Below are 22,426 nucleotides of genomic sequence, written 5' to 3' on the forward strand. Positions count from 1 at the left end.
ATCAGAAAATTGTCTTGTACACACTTAAGAAATTACTCTCCATCTAAACCTTTAACACTATGGCAATCCCAGTTGATGTTTGGAAAGTTAAAATCCCCTACCATAACCACCCTATTATTCTTATAGATAGATCTTTTAGATTAGATTACATTACATTACAGTGTGGAAACAGGCCCTTCGGCCCAACATGTCCACACCGACCCGCCGAAGCGCAACCCACCCATACCCCTACATTTACCCCTTACCTAACACTACGGGCAATTTAGCATGGCCAATTCACCTGACCTGCACATCTTTGGACTGTGGGAGGAAACCGGAGCACCCGGAGGAAACCCACGCAGACACGGGGAGAACGTGCAAACTCCATACAGTCAGTCGCCTGAGGCAGGAATTGAACCCGGGTCTCTGGCTCTGTGAAGCCGCAGTGCTAAGCACTGTGCCACCGTGCCGCCCACAAACTCTTTGCAAGTTTGTTTCTTAATTTCCCTCTGACTATTGGGGGGTCTATAGTACAATCCCAATAAGGTGATCATCCCTTTCTTAGTTCCACCCTAATAACGTCCCTGGATGTATTTCTGGGAATATCCTCCCTCAGCACAGCTGTAATGCTATCCCTTATCAAAAATGCCACTCCCCCTCCTCTCTTGCCTCCCTTTCTATCCTTCCTGTAGCATTTGTATCCTGGAACATTAAGCTGCCAGTCCTGCCCATCCCTGAGCCATGTTTCCGTAATTGCTATGATATCCCAGTCCCATGTTCCTAACCAGGTCCTGAGTTCATCTGCCTTCCTTGTTAGGCCCCTTGCATTGAAATAAATGCAGTTAATTTATTAGTCTTACCTTGTCCCTGCCTGCCCTGACTGTTTGACTCACTTCTGTTCTCAGCTGTACCCGTCTCAGATCGATCTATTTCCTCACTATCTCCCTGGGTCCCACCCCCCCCACCTTACTAGTTTAAATCCTCCCAAGCAGTTCTAGCAAATCTCCCTATCAGTATATTAGTCCCCTTCCAATTTAGGTGCAATCTGTCCTTCTTATACAGGTCACTTCTACCCCAAAAGAGATTCCAGTGATCCAAAAATGTGAATCCTTCCCCCATACACCAGCTCCTCAGCCATGCATTCATCTGCTCTATCCTCCTATTCCTGCCCTCACTAGCTTGTAGCACTGGGAGTAATCCAGATATTACTACCCTTGAGGACCTCCTTTTTAAATTTCTGCCAACTCTCTGTAATCTCCCTTCAGAGTCTCAACCTTTTCCCTTCCAATGTTGTTGGTTCCAATGTGGACAATGACCTCCTGCTGGTCCCTCTCCCCCGTGAGAACATTCTGCACCCTCTCTGTGACATCCTTGATCCTGGCACCAGGGAAACAACACACCATTCTGCTTTTTCTCTGCTGGCCACAGAAATGTCTGTCTGTACCTCGGACTACAGAATCCCCTGACACAACTGACCTCTTGGAAACCGACATACCCCTCATTGCATTAGAGCCCGTCTCAATACCAGAAACTTGGCTGTTCGTGCTACATTCCCCTGAGAATCCATCACCCCCTACATTTTCCAAACAGCATACCTGTTTGAAATGGGTATATCCACAAAATATACCTGCCCTGCCTGCCCTAACTGTTTTTTTGACTCATTTCTGTTCTCAGCTGTACCCGTCTCAGATCGATCTCTTTCCTCACTATCTCCCTGGGTCCCACCCTCCACCTTACTAGTTTAAATTCTCCCAAGCAGTTCTAGCAAATTTCCCTGCCAGTATATTAGTCCCTAGGTGCCGACCTCTCTCACCATTCCTGGAGTTAACCCATCTATGTGACTGTATATGAGACTTTCCCCCCTTCCTATAACTGCCATCCATCACATACTGTTGCTGCTGCAAATTCCTCATCGCTTCTATCTGTCTCTCCAACCGATCCACTCGATCTGATAAGATTCGCATCCAACAGCATTTATGGCAGATATAATCCGCAGTAACCCTTAAACTCTCTTTAAGCTCCTACATCTGACTAGAAGTACATATCACTGTAAAGGCCATTTTTGCTCCTTCACAATCTACAGTCCCAGAAAATAACACCGTCTTATTTCTCTACACACACTGCCCCAGGTTAAATTAATAGCTATGGCTTATATTTTAAGTTTAATCAAGAGACTTTTCTCCAAAAACATATAATCAAGAAAGAATCCACTATACTCACTAATGCAGCCTTTCTCTTGGACAGACTTAAAACAACAATTAACTTATCTTATCAGAGAGGTCAACAGCACAGAAAAAGGTCCTTTTGCCTATCAAGTACCTAACTATGCTAATTCCATTTCCCACCACTTAGCCCATGGCCTTGTATGCCTTGGTATCTCAAGTGCAGATCTAAATATTTCTTAGTGGTATGCGGTTTCTGCCTGTACCACCCTTACAGGCAGTAAGTTCCAGACTGTCTCCACCCTCTGGATGAAAAATATTCTCACCACATCCCCTCTAAACCTCTTGCCCCTTACCATAAATCTAATCTCCCTGGTCATTGATCCTTCCATCATGAGGAAATGTTTCTTCCTGTATACACAATCTATGCCCTGATAATTTTAAACACCTCAATCATGTCTATCCTCAGTAAATTCCTACTTTGGAAATAGAATCAGTCTGACTCAAGATTGGGACACAGACAGACTCTAATCCCACACCTTTAATGCATTGTCTGAGCTGAGATGTTATCTTTTCTCATAAAACCTTAAATTATCTCAAGAATGTGACTCAAAAGAAGTTCTGGGATTTACATATTAATGAACCAAAACCTGCAACCCATTCTAAACGATGCAAGACTTAATTGCAGTCTATCAGTTTAATTGCATGACACTGCTATAAATTCAGTCTTATGAACCTGTCCCACTAAGTTACCTGATGAAGGAGCAGTGCTCTGAAAGCTAGTACTTCCAAATAAACCTGTTGAACTATAACCTGGTGTTGTGTGATTTTTAACTTTGTCCACCCCAGTCCAACACTGGCACCTCCATATTTAGGCAATAAAGGCAAGTAGGAACCAGTGGACATGCACATCGAAGTCCCTTTGACCCTTGGTGCTTCACAGGGTCCTACCACTTATTCCCTTGCCTTGTTCGTCCAGCACAATTGGATCACCTCACACTTATCTGGCTTTAATTCAAATTGGCATTGATCAGTCCATCTGTATCCTCCTGTAATCTAAGGCTATCCTCCTTGTTCTTTACCATCCTATCAATTTTCATATCATCTGTGAACTTACTGATCAACTCTCCTACATTCATTTAAATAATTTATATCTACCACAAGCATTAAAAGGCCCCAGTGATCTCTGCGGAACTTCACTAAGCACAGGATCCAGTCACAAAAACGTTCCTTGACCATCACCCTCCGCTTTCTGCCATCCGGCCAATTCTGGATCCTGTTAGCTAAATTTCTTTGAATCCCATGGCTCTTACTTGTGTTATCAGTCTCCCATGTGGGACCCTATCAAAAGCCTTGCTAAAGTCCAAACAGATTACGTTAAATGTATTGCCCTCATCTATAAACCTGGTAACCCCCCCTCCCCTTAACAAGATCAGGCTGACTGTTCCTGATTAATTCTGCCTCTCCAAATGCAGATTGATACTGTCCTTCGGAATTGCTTCTGATAATTTCCCTACCACTAAGGTTAGACTGACCTCTATTTCCTGGTTTATGCCTCGCTCCCTTCTTGAATAACGATACCACATTGGCCGCTCTCCAGTCCTTTGGCGCCTCTCGTGAGACCCATTGAAAACGATTGCCAGTGCCCCTGCTATTCTCTCCCTTGCCTCACTCGACAACCTGGGATATATTTTATTTGGACCTGATAATTTATCTGCTTTTAAGCCTGCCAGACCATTCAGTACCTCCTCTGTCTGTGATCATTTTTACAATAATATCATAGTTCTTCCCGATTTCCTTAAATACATGATATCTCTCACTCGTGAACATTGACACAGTATTCATTTAAAACCCTATCTACGTCCTCCGGCTCCATGTGCATGTTACCACCATGGTCCTAATAGGCCCTACACTTTCCCAGTTATCCTCTTCCCTTAACGTTCTTGTAAAATAATTTAGGATTTTCCTTTGTTTTACTGGCCATTATCCTTTCATGCCCCCTTTTGCTCTACTAATATTATTTTTAAATTCCCCTTTGCACATTCTTTCCTACTCTAAGCCCTCTGTTATTTTGAGGCTTCAGTATCTCCCATAAGCCTCCCTTTCTCTTTTTACCTAGTCCTGTATATCCCTTGATATCCAGCATTCTCTGGACTTGTTAGTCCCACTCTTAATCTTTATTGTGACAAGTGTGCCGTGTACTGTCTCTATCTCCTTCTTGATACCAAAAAGTATCTGCTCTCAGTTCAAATCATATCTGATCTTGTTAAACTCAGTCTCCCTCAGTATAAAACTTCGATACTGCAACCACTTGCACAGCATAATTACCCTAAAATTAAGATTAAGAATTTGTAAATTTTTAAAAAAATATTGCATGTTTTCAAACACAAAATCTTTAACTGTGCCTTTTCGCCATTTTTCAGTGCATGGCCTTATCTGCTGCTACATTTTGTCATCTCTTTTCTCTACTCCTCACACCCAACTATTTAGTTTCATGCCCTCTCCACAGCTGTAATTATATGATTCATAATAATGTTGATCCTAGCCTAGTTCACATGAAGCTAATTTCAATTTACATTTTTTCTAATACTGGTCCCATTTCTCTCTCAATTCTTTAGCTGTCTATTCATCTCTCATAAAACCTTTTGCCAATTTACTTGTGGCTCAGGCATAAATCTAAAGGTGATCACCTTTAAGCTTCTGCTTTTTAACTTTGTGTTTAGCTGCTCATATTGCTGATGCAGAGCCTCTGTGATAGTCCAATTTATGTCATTGGTACCAAGGTAAATCATGACCACTGAAACCTCCACATGTCATTGCAAGTTCCTTCTCAGCCTGAGTAAATGTCCCTTAATTTGGACACCAGGCAGACAGCACAGCATTTAGGACATGTACTCAGCTACGGAAAACTGTCTCTACCTTGGCCTGTATTATTCCCTACGGCCACCACGTTCCTATCCTCTCCGAGCACTTTAATGGCTTTCAGTGCTTTAGTGACATTGTAAGTTCATTGGTCCATTTTACAATGTCCACTTAAATCCACCCAGGCTGCAAGAACCTTGAACCTGTAAGATAACTGCAAAGGCCAAGGTTCTTCACTTGTGTATTGTCTGTCCCAATGCCCACCTCACCAGTAATCACAGCCTCGTGTCCCTGACCATGGACCAAGTTACAAAATCTTCTGATGGCCTCTACATTCACCTCTGCACCCCGACTCTCTTGAAGCTCTGGTATGCTACTGATGTCTTCCACTGTGACGACTAATGCCAAGTACCTAGTCAGTTCTCCACCATTTCTTTGTCGCCCACTATTACTACTTCAGCCCATTTTCCAGCAGTCCACTCTAGCTTCTCGCTTACCTTTTTATATATCTGAAAAAAATCTCTTGCCATCTTCTTTTATATTACTAGCTAACTTAGCCTCATACTTCATCTTCTCACTCCTTTATAGTTTTATTAGTTGTGCTCTGCAAGTTTTTAAAGGTTTCCCAAACCTCTGGCTTCCCACTAATCTTCCCCACATTGTTTGATATTTCTTTTATTTTTGTGCAGTTCCTGACTTGCCTTGTCAGCCACAGTTACTTTGTCCTCCCCTTTGTAGGTTTTCTCTTCCTTGGAATTAATTTTTGCTATGGCATATGAATTGCCCCAGATACTCCTGCCATTGCTGCTCGACCATTTTCCCTGCTATGCTCCCCTTTCAATCAACTCTGGCCAGCTCCTCCCTCATGTTTTTGCAGTTACCTTTACTCAATTGTAATATCACTACATCTGATTCTAGCTTCTCCCTTTCTCAAATGCAGGGTGAATTCTATCATATTATGGTTACTGGTGCTGAGAGGTTTATTCACCTTAAGCTCCCTAATCAGGTTTGTCTCATTACACATCACCAAATCCAGGTCCCTGCAGGATTGACCATAAGCTGTTCCAAAAAATATCTCAGAAAATCCAGAAATTCCTTTCCTTGGGATCTGCTATCAACCTGATTCTCCTAATCCACCTGCATATTGAAGTCCTCCATGATTATTGTGAATTGCCTTTCTTTTGTGGCTTTTCTATCTCACAACTTATTTTCTGCTCCACATAGAGCCAACAGCATGGAAACGGAGCCTGTAGTCCAACCAGTCCATGCCAAACATAGTCCCAATCTCAACTAGTCACACCTGTCTACTTCTGGCCCAAATCCATCCAACCAAGCCTTACTTCAATTGTGGGTAAAGTGTTGGAAAGGATTATGAGAGGATTTATAAACATCTAGAAAGGAATAGTTTGATTAGGGCTAATCAACATGGTTTTGTTAAGGATAGGTTGTGCCTCACAAACCTTATTGAGTTCTTTGAGAAGGTGACCAAACCAGTGGATGAGGGTGAAGCGGTTGAAGTAGTGTGTATGGATTTCAGTTAAGCATTTGATAAGGTTCCCAGCGGTAGGCTATTGCAGAGAATATGGTTGCATAGGATTGAGGGTGATTTAGTGATTTGGATCAGAAATCAGCTAACTGTAAGAAGACAGAGGGTGGTGGTTGATAGGAAATGTTCATTCTGAAGTTCAGTTATTAGTGGTGTACTGCAAAGATCTGTTTTGGGGCCACTGCCGTTTGTCATTTTTTTTACAAATGACCTGGATGAGGGTGTAGAAGGGTGGGTTAGTAAATTTGTGGATGACACTAAAGTTGGTTGAGTTGTGAGCAGTGTGGAAGAATGTTGCAGGTTACAAAGGGACACGGATAAGCTGCAGAGCTGGGCTGAAAGGTGGCTAATGGAGTTTGATGCAGAAAAGTGTGAGGAGATTCACTTTGGAAGGAGTAACAGGAATACAGAGTACTGGGCTAATGGTAAGATTCTTGTAGATGAGCAGAGAGATCTCAGTGTCCAAGTGCATAGATTCCTGAAAGTCGCCACCCAGGTTAATAGGGTTGTTAACAAGGTATACAGTGTTTTAGCTTTTATTGGTAGAGGGATTGAGTTTCGGAACCATGAGGACAAAACTCTTGGACTTGGACTTGCACTTGGAGTATTGTGTACAGTTCTGGTCGCCGCATTATAGGAAGGATTTGGAAACATTGGAAAAGGTACAGAGGAGATTTACCAGGATATTGCCTGGTATGGAGGGAAGGTCTTCTGATAAAAGACTGAAGCACTTGAGGCTGTTTTCATTAGAGAGAAGAAGATTGAGAGGTGACTTAATAGAGACATACAAGATGATCAGAGGATTAGATAGGGTGGACAGTGAGAGTCTTTTTTCCTTGGATGAGGATGGCTAGCACGAGGGGAAGTAGCTTTAAATTGAGGGGTGATAGGACAGATGTCAGAGGTAGATTCTTTACTCAGAGTAGTAAGGGCGTGGAAAACTCTGCCTGCAACAGTAGTAGACTCGCCAACTTTAAGGGCATTTAAATAGTCATTGGATAAACATATGGATAATAATGGAATAGTATAGGTTAGATGGGCTTCAGATTGGTTTCACAGGTCTGTGCAATACCCAGGACCAAAGGGCCCATACTGAGCTGTAATGTTCTTTGTTCAAATCTTTTCTATAGATGTAATTGTAATTATACCCACATCCACCAATTCACTCAGGAAATTCAATCCACATGTGAACCAACCTCTGCAAAAAGAATTGACTGTTATGTCTTTTTAAAATCTCTCTCCTCCCTCACCTTAAAAATGTGCCCCTGAGTCTTGAAATTTCCCATCCAACATGCCTTTTGCTAGGGGCACAGTACATGACATCCATCAGGGTCTTCCCCCCATTGCAGTTCCTCATCTCTACCCACACAGATTGTACGCCTTCTGATTCTCCATCACTTGCTATGGATTTAACTCCATTATTATTAACAAGGCAACCCCACCCTCTTTGCCCATCTGTCCATCCCTTTGATAGGATGCGTATCCTTGGATATTTAGTTCCTAGCCTTGCTCCTTTTGCAGGCATGTCTCTGTGACTTTGACAACATTGTACACTCCAATTTCAATCTGTACTATAAGCTTGTTGACTTTGTTTTGTATAATATGTGCATTTAAGTACAGTACCCTCAGTTCTGCATTGACAGCCCCCTTCTCATAATTGTTTCTTATCTGCTCTGCCTGAATTTAGATTCCTGAGCCTTTCCATACTATCTGTCCTGTTAGTCTTTCTGGAAACTTTGATAACCTCAGTTGAGCACTCCCCCCACCCCAACTCTTTTCCATAGTTTTCTGTGCAACTGAACTCAACCCCCCCTCCCCCCTCCGCAGCTAATTACTTTAAAGCCCTGAGGGAACAAACAAGAGGCATCTATCCCTAGTAATATTAGAACATAGAACATTACAGCGCAGTACAGGCCCTTCGGCCCTCGATGTTGCGCCGACCTGTCATACCAATCTGAAGGCCATCTAATCTACACTATTCCATGTACATCCATATGCTTGTCCAATGACGACTTAAATGTACGTAAAATTGGCGAATCCACTACCGTTGCACGCAAAGCATTCCATACCCTTACTACTCTAAGTAAAGAAACTATCTCTGACCTCTGCCCTATATTTATCACCCCTCAATTTAAAGCTATGCCCCCTCGTGCTCGCCGTCACCATTCTTGGAAAAAGGCTCTCCCTGTCCACCCTATCTAACCCTCTGATTATCTTATATGTCTCTATTAAGTCACCTCTCAACCTTCTCTCTAACGAAAACAGCCTCAAGTCCCTCAGCCTTTCCTCGTAAGACCTTCCCTCCATACCAGGCAACATCTTAGTAAATCTCCTCTGCACCCTTTCCAAAGCTTCCACATCCTTCTTATAATGCGGTGACCAGAACTGAACACAATACTCCAAGTGTGGCCGCACTAGAGTTTTGTACAGCTGTCGCATAACCTCATGGTTCCGGAACTCAATCCCTCTATTGATAAAAGCTAAAACACTGTATGCCTTCTTAACAACCCTGTCAACCTGGGTGGCAACTTTCAAGGATCTATGTACCTGGACACCCAGATCTCTCTGCTCATCTACACTACCAAGAATCTTACCATTAGCCCAGTACTCTGCATTCCAGTTACTCTGACCAAAGTGAATCACCTCACACTAGTCCGCATTAAACTCCATTTGCCACCTCTAAGCCCAGCTCTGCAGCTTATCTATGTCTCTCTGTAACCTACAACATCCTTCATCACTATCCACAACTCCACCGACCTTAGTGTTGTCTGCAAATTTACTAACCCACCCTTGTATGCCCTCATCCAGGTCATTTATAAAAATGACGAACAGCAGTGGACCCAACACTGACCCTTGTGGTACACCACTAGTAACTGGACTCCAGGATGAACATTTCCCATCAACCACCACCCTCTGTCTTCTTTCAGCAAGCCAATTACTGATCCAAACTGCTATATCTCCCACAATCCCATTCCTCCGCAGTTTGTACAATAGCCTACTGTGGGGAACATTATCAAACACTTTGCTGAAATCCATATATACCACATCAACCGGTTTACTCTCATCTACCTGTTTGGTCACCTTCTCAAAGAACTCAATAAGGTTTGTGAGACACGACCTACCCTTCACAAAACCGTGCTGACTATCCCTAATCAAATTATTCTTTTCTAGATGATTATAAATCCTATCTCTTATAACCTTTTCCAACACTTTACCAACAACTGAAGTAAGGCTCACTGGTCTATAATTAACAGGATTGTCTCGACTCCCCTTCTTGAACAGGGGAACCACATTGCTAACCTCCAGTCTTCTGGCACTATTCCTGTAGACAATGATGATTTAAAGATCAATGCCAAAGGCTCAGCAATCTCCTCCCTGGCTTCCCAGAGGTTCCTAGGATAAATCCCATCTGGCCCAGGGGATTTATCTATTTTCACACTCTGCAGGATTTCTAATACCTCTTCCTTGTGAACCTCAATCCCACGTAGTTTAGTAGCCTGTATCTCAGTAATCTCCTCGACAACATTATCGTTTTCTAGAGTGGATACTGTTGAAAAATATTCATTTAGTGCTTCCCTTATCTCCTCTGACTCCACACACAACTTCCCACTACTATCCTTGATTGGCCCTAATCTTACTCTCGTCATTCTTTTATTCCTTAAATACCTATAGAAAGCCTTAGGGTTTACCCTGATCCTATCCATCAACAACTTCTCATGTCTCCTCCTGGCTCTTCTGAGCTCGCTCTTTAGGTCTTTCCTGGCTACCTTGTAACCCTCAAATGCCCTAACTGAGCCTTCACATCTCATCCTAACATAAGCCTTCTTCTTCCTCTTGACCAGAGATTCCACTTCCTTTGTAAACCACGGCTTCCGCGCTCTACAGTTTCCTCCCTGCCTGACAGGTACATACTTTTCTAGGACACACAGTAGCTTTTCCTTGAGTGGCCACAAGGTGCAGTCTTCACATAGAGGAATCTCTCCATTGCAGCGTTGAAATTTTGCACTCTTTTTGTGTGTGGTGTTGCTGTGCAAAATAGAATAGATTTCAAAGATGGGTACTCAGGAGGCACTTGAGCTCAAGGTTATAATGAGTAAGTAGGAATGTCGATTTGAGGCCATAATCACATCAGCATTGAGTTTAAAATGTCAAGCATGATAGAGAGGCTGGATGGTATACTCATGCTCCTAATTGGCATGTTTATTTCCACTACTGATTAGTAACCTTGAAGCCCAGCATATACTTTACTATTCTGGATTAGTGGTGCTGGAAGAGCACAGCAGTTCCAGCAGCATCCAAGGAGCTTCAAAATCGACGTTTCGGGCAAAAGCCCTTCATCAGAAATAAAGGCAGTGAGCCTGGAGCGTGGAGAGATAAGCTAGAGGAGGGTGGGGGTGGGGAGAAAGTAGCATAGAGTACAATGGGTGAGTGGGGAGGGGATGAAGGTGATAGGTCAGCGAGGAGAGGGTGGAGTGGATAGGTGGAAAAGGAGAAAGGCAGGTAGGACAAGTCCGGACAAGTCATGGGGACAGTGCTGAGCTGCAAGTTTAGAACTAGGGTGAGGTGGGGGAAGGGGAAATGAAGAAAATGTTGAAGTCCACATTGATGCCCTGTGGGACGCCTGGAGGAAGAACTACCTGGTCCACGCCCCCCTACAACCCACCCTCCCATCCTGGCACTTTCCCTGTCACCGCAGGAACTGTAAAACCTGCGCCCACACCTCCTCCCTCACCTCTATCCAAGGCCCTAAAGGAGCCTTCCACATTCATCAAAGTTTTACTTGCACATCCACTAATATCATTTATTGTATCCATTGCTCCCGATGCGGTCTCCTCTACATTGGGGAGAGTGGGCGCCTCCTAGTAGAGCGCTTTGGGAACATCTCCGGGACACCCGCACCAATCAACCACACCGCCCCGTGGCCCAATATTTCAACTCCCCCTCCCACTCTGCCGAGGACATGGAGGTCCTGGGCCATCTTCACCGCCGCTCCCTCACCACCAGACGCCTGGAGGAAGAACGCCTCATCTTCCGCCTCGGAACACTTCAACCCCAGGGCATCAATGTAGACTTCAACAGTTTCCTCATTTCCCCTTCCCCCACCTCACCCTAGTTCTAAACTTGCAGCTCAGCACTGTCCCCATGACTTGTCCGGACCTGTCCTACCTGCCTATCTCCTTTTCCACCTATCCACTCCACCCTCTCCTCCCTGACCTATCACCTTCATCCCCTCCCCCACTCACCCATTGTACTCTATGCTACTTTCTCCCCACCCCCACCCTCCTCTAGCTTATCTCTCCACGCTCCACGCTCCACGCTCCAGGCTCACTGCCTTTATTCCTGATGAAGGGCTTTTGCCCGAAAAGTTGATTTCGAAGCTCCTTGGATGCTGCCTGAACTGCTGTGCTCTTCCAGCACCACTAATCCAGAATCTGGTTTCCAGCATCTGCAGTCATTGTTTTTACCTCGTTTATACTTCACTATACTATTATCATTAACCACATAGGATCATGAAGAAACCAGACAGCATGGTTCCAGGGGCAGAACCACGCATAACTAAAAATGACCTGGAAAACTGGTGAAAGTACGGAGGGCTACATGCATGTCAAACTGCGCAGATAGCATACACTGGACAAAGCTAAGCAATCTTGCTACCAAAAAACTAATGCAGGCTCTGCAGTTTTGCCTTATCTAGCCACAAATGGTAATAAATAAACTCTCTAGGGGAGGTGATGCCATAGATCTTGCCAACCTCAAATGTTGGGAGATCCATCAGTGAAAAAGACAAGGTGAAACATTTACAACTAACTTTAGCTAAAGTGCCAAGTGAATGATCCATCTCAGTCTTCTCCCTAGGTCCCCAATATCACAAATGTCAATTAACTTCAGCTAATTCAATTAGCTCCTCATGATATCAAGAAATAGTTGAAGGCATTGGATATTGCCCTCTTGTGGCACATTGGTAACACCCCTACCTCTGGAGTGGGAGGCCTGGGTTCAAGTCCCACCTGCTTCAGGGGGTGTAATAACCTCTGAGAATGTTGGTCATTCCCAGAGAATGTTGATCAGAAAATATCTGCAAAGGCAATAGGCATTGACATCTTTCCAGTCGTACTGACACATGCTCCAGAACTAGTCCAAGCCCCAGCAAAACTGAAATAAACACAGAATATTAGAGAAGCTCAGCAGTATCTGTGGAGAGAGAAACAGAATTATATTTAGAGTCCAGGTTGACTCCTCTTCAGAACCTAGCAAAACTGTTACACTATTGCAACATTTTCCGAGATATAAAAGTATTCATACCTTTGCCCTTTCAGCAAAAAGCAGGACAAATCCAAACAAGCCGACTGCCAACCTACCATTCTACTCTTGACTGCAGTGATGGAAGGTGTTGCCAACAGTGCTACCAAGTGACATAGACTCATCAACCTGCACACTAATGCTCTGTGCAATTCGCCAGGGTCATTCCATTCCAGATTACACTGCAGCTCTGGCCCAAATAAAATAGCTGAACCCTAGAGATGAGGTGAGTGACTGTCCTACATATCAGGCAACAATTGGCAGACCACAAAGTCATGGAGATGTGCAGCATGGAAACAGACCCTTCAGTCCAACTTGTCCATGCTGGTCAGATATCTGTTATGAACCAGGCCAGATTCCCTCAAATCATTTCAAGAAAGTAGCCCAGTCCCTAACTTTGCTAGTTGTTTTAAACAGATATAATGTGGATATTCTAGGAGGGATCCAGTTGGTCAAACTGCAGTTTTAAACAAAACAGGAGTTATTTCCAAGATTATCAAATGAAACACAAAAAAAAGAGAATGGAATACAGAATAACTCTACCTATCTGAAAACCAGCAGATCATTACCAACTTAGTGATGCTATTCCCAATACTTGCAACAATTCCTATAAACTCTCCTTGGACAAAAGGTAAAATCAAACACAGAAACTGACACGAGAGAAGTCAGAGAGAGACGACTAGCATGGACCTGCTTCTTTGGGTCCAGCAGCTTCAACAAACTACCTGGCTGCTTTCAGTGAATAGCCAGACCAAACCAGAGAGAAGCTGAGGTGGGAGAAGTGGCTACTCCCCTTTCATTGTACAAGTGTTTTATTTAAACTTAAAAGCCTTTTACCTGAGGCAGCATCTGTTAGCTACAATCAAATTGCTCCTAAAACCCTTCACACTTAGACTTTTCGGAGTCTGTATCTTTTACAACCTCCCTGGGAAAAGAAAGGCAAGGACAACATAACCTTATTAAAGGAGCAGCATCAAGACATATCCCAAATTAATCTAGTCCCATTTGCCAGCACTTGGTCCATATCCCTCCAAACCCTTTCTATTCATATACCCATCCAGATGCCTTTAAATGTTGTAATTGTACCAACCTTCACCACTTCCTCTGGCAGCTCATTCCAGACGCGCACCACTTTCTGTGTGAAAACAGATCTTTCCCCTCTCAACCTAAACTTATGCCCTTTAGTTCTGGGCTCCCCCACCCCAAGGAAAAGACCTTGTCTATTTATCCTATACATACCCCGATGATTTTATAAACCTCTATAAGGTCACCCCTCAGCCTCTGATGCTCCAGTGAAAGTAGCCCCAATCTATTAAGCCTCTCCCTATAGCTCTCACCCTCCAACCCTGGCAACATCCTTGTAAATCTTTGCTGAACCCTTTCAAGTTTCACAGCTTCCTTCCGATAAGAGAGAGACCAGAATTGCACACAATATTCCAAAAGTGGCCGAAGCAATGATCTGTACAGCCTCAACATGACCTCCCAACTCCTGTACTCAATGCACTGACCAATAAAGGAAAGTATCCTAAATGCCTTCTTCACTATCCTAATTATCTGAGACTCCACTTTCAAGGAACTATGAACCTGCACTCGAAGGTTTCTTTATTCAGCAACACTCCCCAGGACCTTACCATTAAATGTGTAACTCCTGGCCTGATTTGTCTTTCCAAAATGCAGCACCTTGCATTTATCTAAATTAAACTCTAACTGCCAATCCTCAGCCCATTGGCCCAGCTGATCAAAGTACCTCTGTTGTACTTTGAGGTAACCTCCTTCGCTATCCACTACACCTCCAATTTTGGTGTCATCTGCAAACTTGCTTACCGTTCCTTGGAACAGAGGAGACAGCAGGAACATGATTGGGATGTATAAAATTATGAGAGGCATAGACAGGAAGGAACCTTTCCCCTTGGTGGTGGGATCAGTGACTAGGGAACATAAATTTAAGTTAATGGGCAAGAGGATGTAAGGAAAACTTCTTCATTTGCAAGGTGATGGGAATCTGGAATTCACTGCCTGTAATAGTGCTAGAGACAGGAGTTCTTAGATGTGCACTTGCAATACCAAGGCATAAAAGGCTATGGGCCAAGTGCTGGAAATATGATGAGAACATCAATTTGGACCCCATTTACCAACCTCTGAGAGAAAGAACTAGAAATGATATCACCCACCTTAAGAGACCAAGACATATAAATAGAAAGTGGGATAGAAGACCAGTGCTTCACCAGAGGTTCAGTGATGATATTATCTAGCATGGTGACAAAACGTGTGAAACCAAACTGCTAGCTCAGCGCTCAAGCTGAGCTACAATTCTTCTCAAAACTCATGATTAGAACAGTTAAGTGCTTATTTTAGACCAGCACAGAGTAAATGGGCCAAAGGGACTTTTTCTGTGCTACAGACCTTTAAGAAACCATGATTTTAAAAGGGGGAAAATATGTTTGATGTCACCCTCTTGAATCTATATGATGCAAAGTCATCTGTCCATGACAGTATCAGAAAGAATAATAAGTTAAGTAAGTGGCCAATAAGTTGGTAAAAGAAGTCTAATGTTGTCCACCATGGGGTGGCACGGTGACTCAGTGGTTAGCACTGCTGCCTCACAGTGCCAGGTTCGATTCCCACCTTGGGCGACTGTCTGCGTGGAGCTTGCACATTTTCCATGTGTCTGCCTGGGCTTTCTCCCACAATCCAAAGATGAGCAGGTCAGGTGAACGGGCCATGCTAAATTGCCCATAGTATTACATGCATTAGTCAGGGGTAAATATAGAGTGGGGGAATGGGTCTGGGTGGGGTTACTCTTCGAAGGGTTGGTATGGACGTGCAGGCCGAAGGGCCTATTTCCATACTGTAGGGAATCTAATCTAAATACCTCCTATGTTCACATCCTAATCATTTATATTAATTATGAAAAGCAGTGGACCTAGTACTGATCCTTGTGGCAAACCACTGGTCAAAGGCCTCCAGTCTGAATAGCAACCATCCACCACACTCTGTCTTCTAAATTCAAGCCAGTTCTATATCCAAATGTCTAGTTCTCTCGTTATTCCACGTGATCTAATCTTACTAACCAGCCTCCTATGAGGAACCTTGTTGAATGCCTTACTGAAGTCCATATAGATCACGCCCACCACTCTGTCCTCATCAATCCTCTTTGTTACTTATTCAAAAAACTCAATCAAGTTAGTGAGACATGATTTCCCACATACAAGACTATGTTTACTATGCTTAAACGGTCCTTGCCTTTCCAAATACATGTAAATCCTGTCCCTCACAATTCCCTCCAACAACTTGTCCACCACTGATGTCAGGCTCACCGGTTTATAGTTCCCTGGCTTTTCCTCACCGCCTTTCTTAAATAGTTGCACCACATTAGTCTTCTGGCACCTCACCTGTGACTATCGATGATACAAATATCTCAGCAAGGGGCCTAGCAATCAATTTCCTAGTTTCCTACAGAATTCTAGGGTACACCTGATCAGGTCCCGGGATTTATCGGCCTTAATGTGTTTCAAGACATCCCCCAGCACTACCACCTCTGAAATACTGACATTTTTCAAGATGTCACCATTTATTTGCCTACTTTCTGTATCTTCCATGTCCTTCTGCACAGTTAATACTTATGTAAATGCTTATTTAGTATCTTCCCCATCTCCTGCAGTTACACACATAGACTGTCTTGCTGAACTTTGAGGGGTCTATTCTCTCCATAGTTTCTCTTTTGTCCTTAGTGTATTTATAAAAGCCCTTTGGATTCTCCTTAACCCATTTGCCAAAGTTATTTCATGTCCCCGTTTTGCCCTCCTGATTTCCCTCTTCAGTATACTCCTACTGTCTTTATACTCTTCTAAGGATTAACTCGATCTCTGCTGTCTACACCTCACATATGCTTCCTTCTTTTTCTTAACTAAAACCTCAATTTCTCTTGTCATCCAACATTCCCTATACCTACCAGCCTTTCCTTTCACCCTAACAAGAATATATCGTCGCTGGACTCCGTTGTCTCATTTTTGAAAGCTTCTCATTTTCCAGCCGTCCCTTTACCTGTGGACATCCACACCCAATCAACGTTTGAAAGTTCTTGCCTAATACCATCAAAATTGCCTTCCTCCAATATAAACTTCTACTTTTAGATCTGGTCTATCCTTTTCTATCACTATTTTAAAGCTAATAGAATTATGGTCACTAGCCCTAAAGTGCTCCCCCACTGACACCTCAGTCACCTGCCCTGCCTTATTTCCCAAGATCAGGTCAAGTTTTGCACTTTCTCTAGTAGGTACATTCACATACTGAATCAGAAAATGTTCTTGTACACACTTCACAAATTCCTCTCCATCTAAACCCTTAACACTATGTTTGGAAAGTTCAAATCCCCTACCATAACCACCCTATTATTCTTACAGATAACTGAGATCTTACAAATTTGCTTCTCAATTTTCCACTGACTATTAGGGGGCTACAGTACAATTCCAATAAGGTGATCATCCCTTTCTTATTTCTCAGTTTCATCCAAATAACTTCCCTTGTTGTATTCCCAGGAATATGCTTCCTAACTACAGCCATAATGTTATCCATTATCAAAAACACCACCAACTGCTCCTTCCTTGTCCCCTTTCTATCCTTCCTGTAGCTTTTGTATCCTGGAACATTAAGTTGCAAGTCCTATTCATCCATAAGCGACGTCTCTGTAATTGCTATCCCAGTCCAATGTTCCTAACCATGCCATGAGTTCACCTGCCTTCCCTGTTAGGCCTTTTGCATTGAAATAAATGCAGTTTAATTGATCAGCCCTACCTCGTTCTCTGCTTTGTCCCTGCCTGCCCTGACTGTTTGACTTGCTCCTTTTATCAACTATACCAGTCTCAAATTGATCTCTTTCTTCACTATCTCCCTGGGTACCACCCACCCCCTCCCTCCAGGTGCAATAAAGGTATCACATCCTAACAAAGTTGAATGAAACGGGAGCAGGGAACAACTATCTGCAGATTGGCAAAAAGGAAAATTGTTATGATTGTTGGAGGTTAATTATCTCATCACAGGACATGGCTGCCATAATTCTTCAGGGTAGTTCCCTAGGGTAAACCTGCTTCAGCTGCTTCAACAACAATGCTCCCTCCATCAAACTGTTAGAAGTGGGGATGTTCTCTAACGATTGCAGTGTTCAGCACCACTTGTTATTCCTCAGATAGTGAAGCAGTCTATATCCTTATGCAACAAAAGTATGATAATATCCAGGCATGGCCTGATAAGTGATAAGTAACTTACATATGATGTAAGAGCCAGGTAATGACTGTCTCCAGCAAGAGAGAATCTAACAATCTCCCCTTGATATTCAACTGCATCACAATCCACAGATTCCTCACTAAGAATCCCAGGGTGTTACCATTGACCAGAAACAGAATTGGGCCAGTCATATTGCAAGATTGGTTTAGAGGCTGGATATTCTGCAAAGGGTAACTTGCTTTCTAACTCCCCAAAGCCCATCTACCACCTATAAGACACAGGTCATGAGTGTGATGGAATACTACCCATTTGCTTGCATGGGTGCAGCCCCAGCAACACTAGAAACACTCAACACCATCCAAGACAAAGCTTGATTGGCAAACCATTACCACCAATGTTACCCCCTCCACTCCCAATGTACAGTGGCAACAGAATCCGGATCTACAAGCTCCTTCAAAAACACTGAGGTGGACAAGGGCAGCAGATGTTTGAGAACACCACCACCTCTAAGTTCCCACCAAGCCACACATCATTTGTTTTGGAACTACAAGTAGTGCTAAGCTTCTTGAGTATTGCTGGAGATGTACTCATCCAAGCAAGTGGAGAGTATTCTGTCACATTCCTTACTTCTGTCCTGTAGATTATGAACATGGCACTGGGGAGACAAGAAGTGAGTTACTTGCTGTAAAATTCTTAGCCTCTGACCTGTTCTTGTAGCTAATGTATATATTGCCAGTCCAGCACCCACCATGTAGGTTACTGATCTGTAACCTTCCCAAACCTCAAAACTTTACTTCCAGTATACCAACTACTTCTGTCACAAGTGTATAACACTGAATACTGTAGTCAGATTGGTGTGTTGGAGGGGTGGAGTTTGAGTTAAGTGATGACTCAAATTATAGGAATGTTGTGTGCATTCAAGTCAACTGAGCACATTGACATAAGGTAACAGTGTTAGCTTCATTTTGTGAATCAAAGCCCAAAATTATTTTTTGTGTGTGTTGATTTTGAGTTATATGTTGATATATTTGCAATAGTCTTTCTCTCATGTCTTTTCAGGGGGGGGGGTTGCTCCTCTTGCCTGACTGTTCTCCTAGTTTTATAAACTAGGCCACAGCTGCTGTTTGTTCTCAGCACTGAAATGTCAGAAGTATTATCTGTCATCATGTGCACAAGCCTCTTTTGGTAACAGTGCATGATCCTTCCAAAACATAGCTGAGGCTTAGCACAGGTCAGGTTCTTCAAAGTCACTTAAAATATTTAAAAATAGCACAGGTTGAGGTGATGCTTCTCATTTTCTTTGTTTCCAACAAGGCAAACCAACTGAACTGATTCATGAACGAATCCACTTGTGACCGGGCTTAAGTGCTTCCTATTTACTTTACTAGGCTATAGTTTAAAATAGAAGCTTGACATACACAGAGACATAAATCTTTATGTCTTTAAAAGCATGTAAACTGCAGATTACAGGACAATTAGCAATTGCAGAGCAGTCCTCTCTTAAATTTCAAAGTGTTTAATAGGAAGGCAAATTGGATTGTATTCAAAGATGGATTTTCATTTTCAGCTGCAGGGCAGAAGCTAATAGCACAAGAAGAGGATGATTTTGAAGGGACAGAGCTGATGATAGTAGTGTAAAGGGTTAATTGTATTTTTACTTCAAGAATAGCTCCTGAGCTTGATTGAAATGAGCTATGTCAAAGTGATATCAGATCACGTGGAACTGGATCCTGCATCTGTAAGGCTTCAGGAGCATGTCCACTCCTACCATGCCTTGTGAATAGTTACATTATTAAAGCCTATTAATGTTTACTCATAAAATTTTAGACTACACCCTTTTACATGGGGCAGGCAGTGACCTGACAAGCAGAACTGGAGGCAAGCTACAGTAACAGCCCAAAGAGAAACCCAGCGACCGTGTAGTGGTATGGGTAAATGACACGGCCAGCTGAGTGATCAAACCTCAGAAGTGGGGGAAATACCTAGAAAGAAGCTGGAGAAGCAGTAAAGGCCAGCAAGGACAGATTTTAAGCCTACCATAGAATGTAACTATAGTGAGGCAAAGCCCATGCAAAAGCTGAAAATGTACAGCAGAAGGCCCATAACAGAATGTGGCAAATAACAAGAAATGGAAAAATAAATTAGCTGCAGTAATTAAAATATTATAGGCCACCACTGAGCAGGGATGAGTAATGCCAGTGATTCAAGAAACTACAAGGAAGCAATTGGCTGTTTCAGCAAGTACACATCCTTCACGAAGGAAATTCTATGTATTAAAGGTCTACAGACCTCTGACTGTCAGGAAGAGTATCAAAGAGAATAGTGCTAGAGGGCAGTATAATTAAGGGGATAAATACTGTTTCTGTTGATGTGAGCATGAGTTCCAAAGCTTGTGTTTCCTATTTGGTGCCAGGGGTCAGAATATCTTCACAAAGCTGAAGAGGAAAATGGATTCAGTAAGGAAGGATCCAGTTGTTGTCATCTACATTGGTACTAATGACATTGATAGAACTGGATAAAGAGGTTTTGTTGAAAGACTTTGAACAATTAGGACCTTAACTAAACAGCAGAACCTCCAAGATAATACTCTTGTAATTACTACTTGAATCATGGGTAAACTGGCATAAGGTAAGTAAAGGGCAGGAGTTAAATACATTACTCAAAAATTGGTTTGGTAGGAATGGGTTTCAGTGTATGGAACATTGGCACCAGTACTGAGATAAAAGTGAACTGCTCTGGTGCTTTGGGCTGATGGTGGAGTACAGGTGAAGAAATGCTCTATCTGTGTCCTTTTTAAACATGGTGTCAGGATCTTATAGTCCAGAAGACCTTTGAGGGCTTCAGAACTTCCTAATTCCCCATTCGTAATATTTGCTATTTTACCCATTCACGAAAATGTAATGAGATGAGAAGAATGTGATTGTTTGACCTTTCCCTGAGTAGTAGTCCTTATTGCATTTCCATCTGCCTCAACACTTAGCCTTGACAAAGAAAGTTCTGCCATTGTCCATCTTCAACCTTTCTAGGCCTGCTTGTGGCTCAGGAAGTGGTTAGCACTGCTGCCTCACAGCGCCGGAGACCCGGGTTCAGTTCCCGCCTCAGGCGACTGACTGTGTGGAGTTTGCACATTCTCCCCGTGTCTGCGTGGGTTTCCTCTGGGTACTCCGGTTTCCTCCCACAGTCCAAAGATGTGCAGGTCAGGTGAATTGGCCATGCTAAATTGCCCGTAGTGTTGGGTAAGGGGTAAATGTAGGGGTATGGGTGGGTTGCGCTTCGGCGGGTCGGTGTGGACTTGTTGGGCCGAAGGGCCTGTTTCCACACTGTAATGTAATCTAATCTAAAGTGTAGGGATTCTTTTGCACACCCACCTACCAAGATAACATTTGTTTCACTCCCTGCCATTAAAACCTTCTCATTCGCAGATCTCACCTCATGATTGCTGTGCTCTAGCAATCAGACCCACCATCAATTGCCTAAATGGCTGTGATCAGAAACCCCAAAAAACAACCAACCCTGTGATCAGGTCTTGTTCACAATAATTGCTGACTCCACCTCCTGAGGTAAAACCCCCTCATTCAACTCCCTGCAGTCAGATCCACTCAGTCATTGCCAACTTCTGTGTGGTCAGACTGCCCGGCAGCCAATTGTACACAGCAAAATCCCACAAATAGCAGTGTGACAATAATATGAGATTGAGGGGTCCCCCTGACTGCCAAAGCTCCCTACTCTGAGATCAGCCCGCTTACATTATTCCATCCCCTCCCACAATCAATAACTCACAACAATTACACATCACCCCACGGTTCCTGACCGTAGAACCCACCAGACTGCTGCTGTTAGATCTTGCATCAGAACAACTGCCTGACTATGAAACCTCAAACTATGATCGGACCTGTGCCAATTAATATACACCAGTTGTACTGCCTCAATGGAGTAGCCATCCTGATAATCTGCCATCTCTGGGGCCTCCTCCTTTGTGGATATCAGGATGGGAATGCTCAAGTCTACATTAGGGGTCTGGGCCCTCCTGGCATTCTATGCCATCTTTTCCTGCAGGAACATAGAGAACAGTATTAGTGGCAGCACTTTCACAAACACAATACCCAATTTCTTTGCTCATTTGCTGCTGATTCAGTGGCCAATGCATGTGTGCTTTCAGTCAGCAAGATATCAGGCGGCAGAATCATCTTCATCTCTGCATCTTTTGCATAAAATCAGCTTTGTCTCATCTTTAAAATAAAACAAAGAACTGTGGATGTTGAAGATCTGAAACAAACAAAAACAGGCATTGCTGGAGAAACTCAGCAGGTTTGGCAGCATGGAAATAGACCCATTGGTCCAACTCGTCCATGCC

This window comes from Chiloscyllium plagiosum, unplaced genomic scaffold (genome assembly GCF_037043375.1).
Source record: "Chiloscyllium plagiosum isolate Xiang-an unplaced genomic scaffold, Cpla_swu_hap1 HiC_scaffold_9, whole genome shotgun sequence".
In the NCBI taxonomy this organism is placed as follows: Eukaryota; Metazoa; Chordata; class Chondrichthyes; order Orectolobiformes; family Hemiscylliidae; genus Chiloscyllium; species Chiloscyllium plagiosum.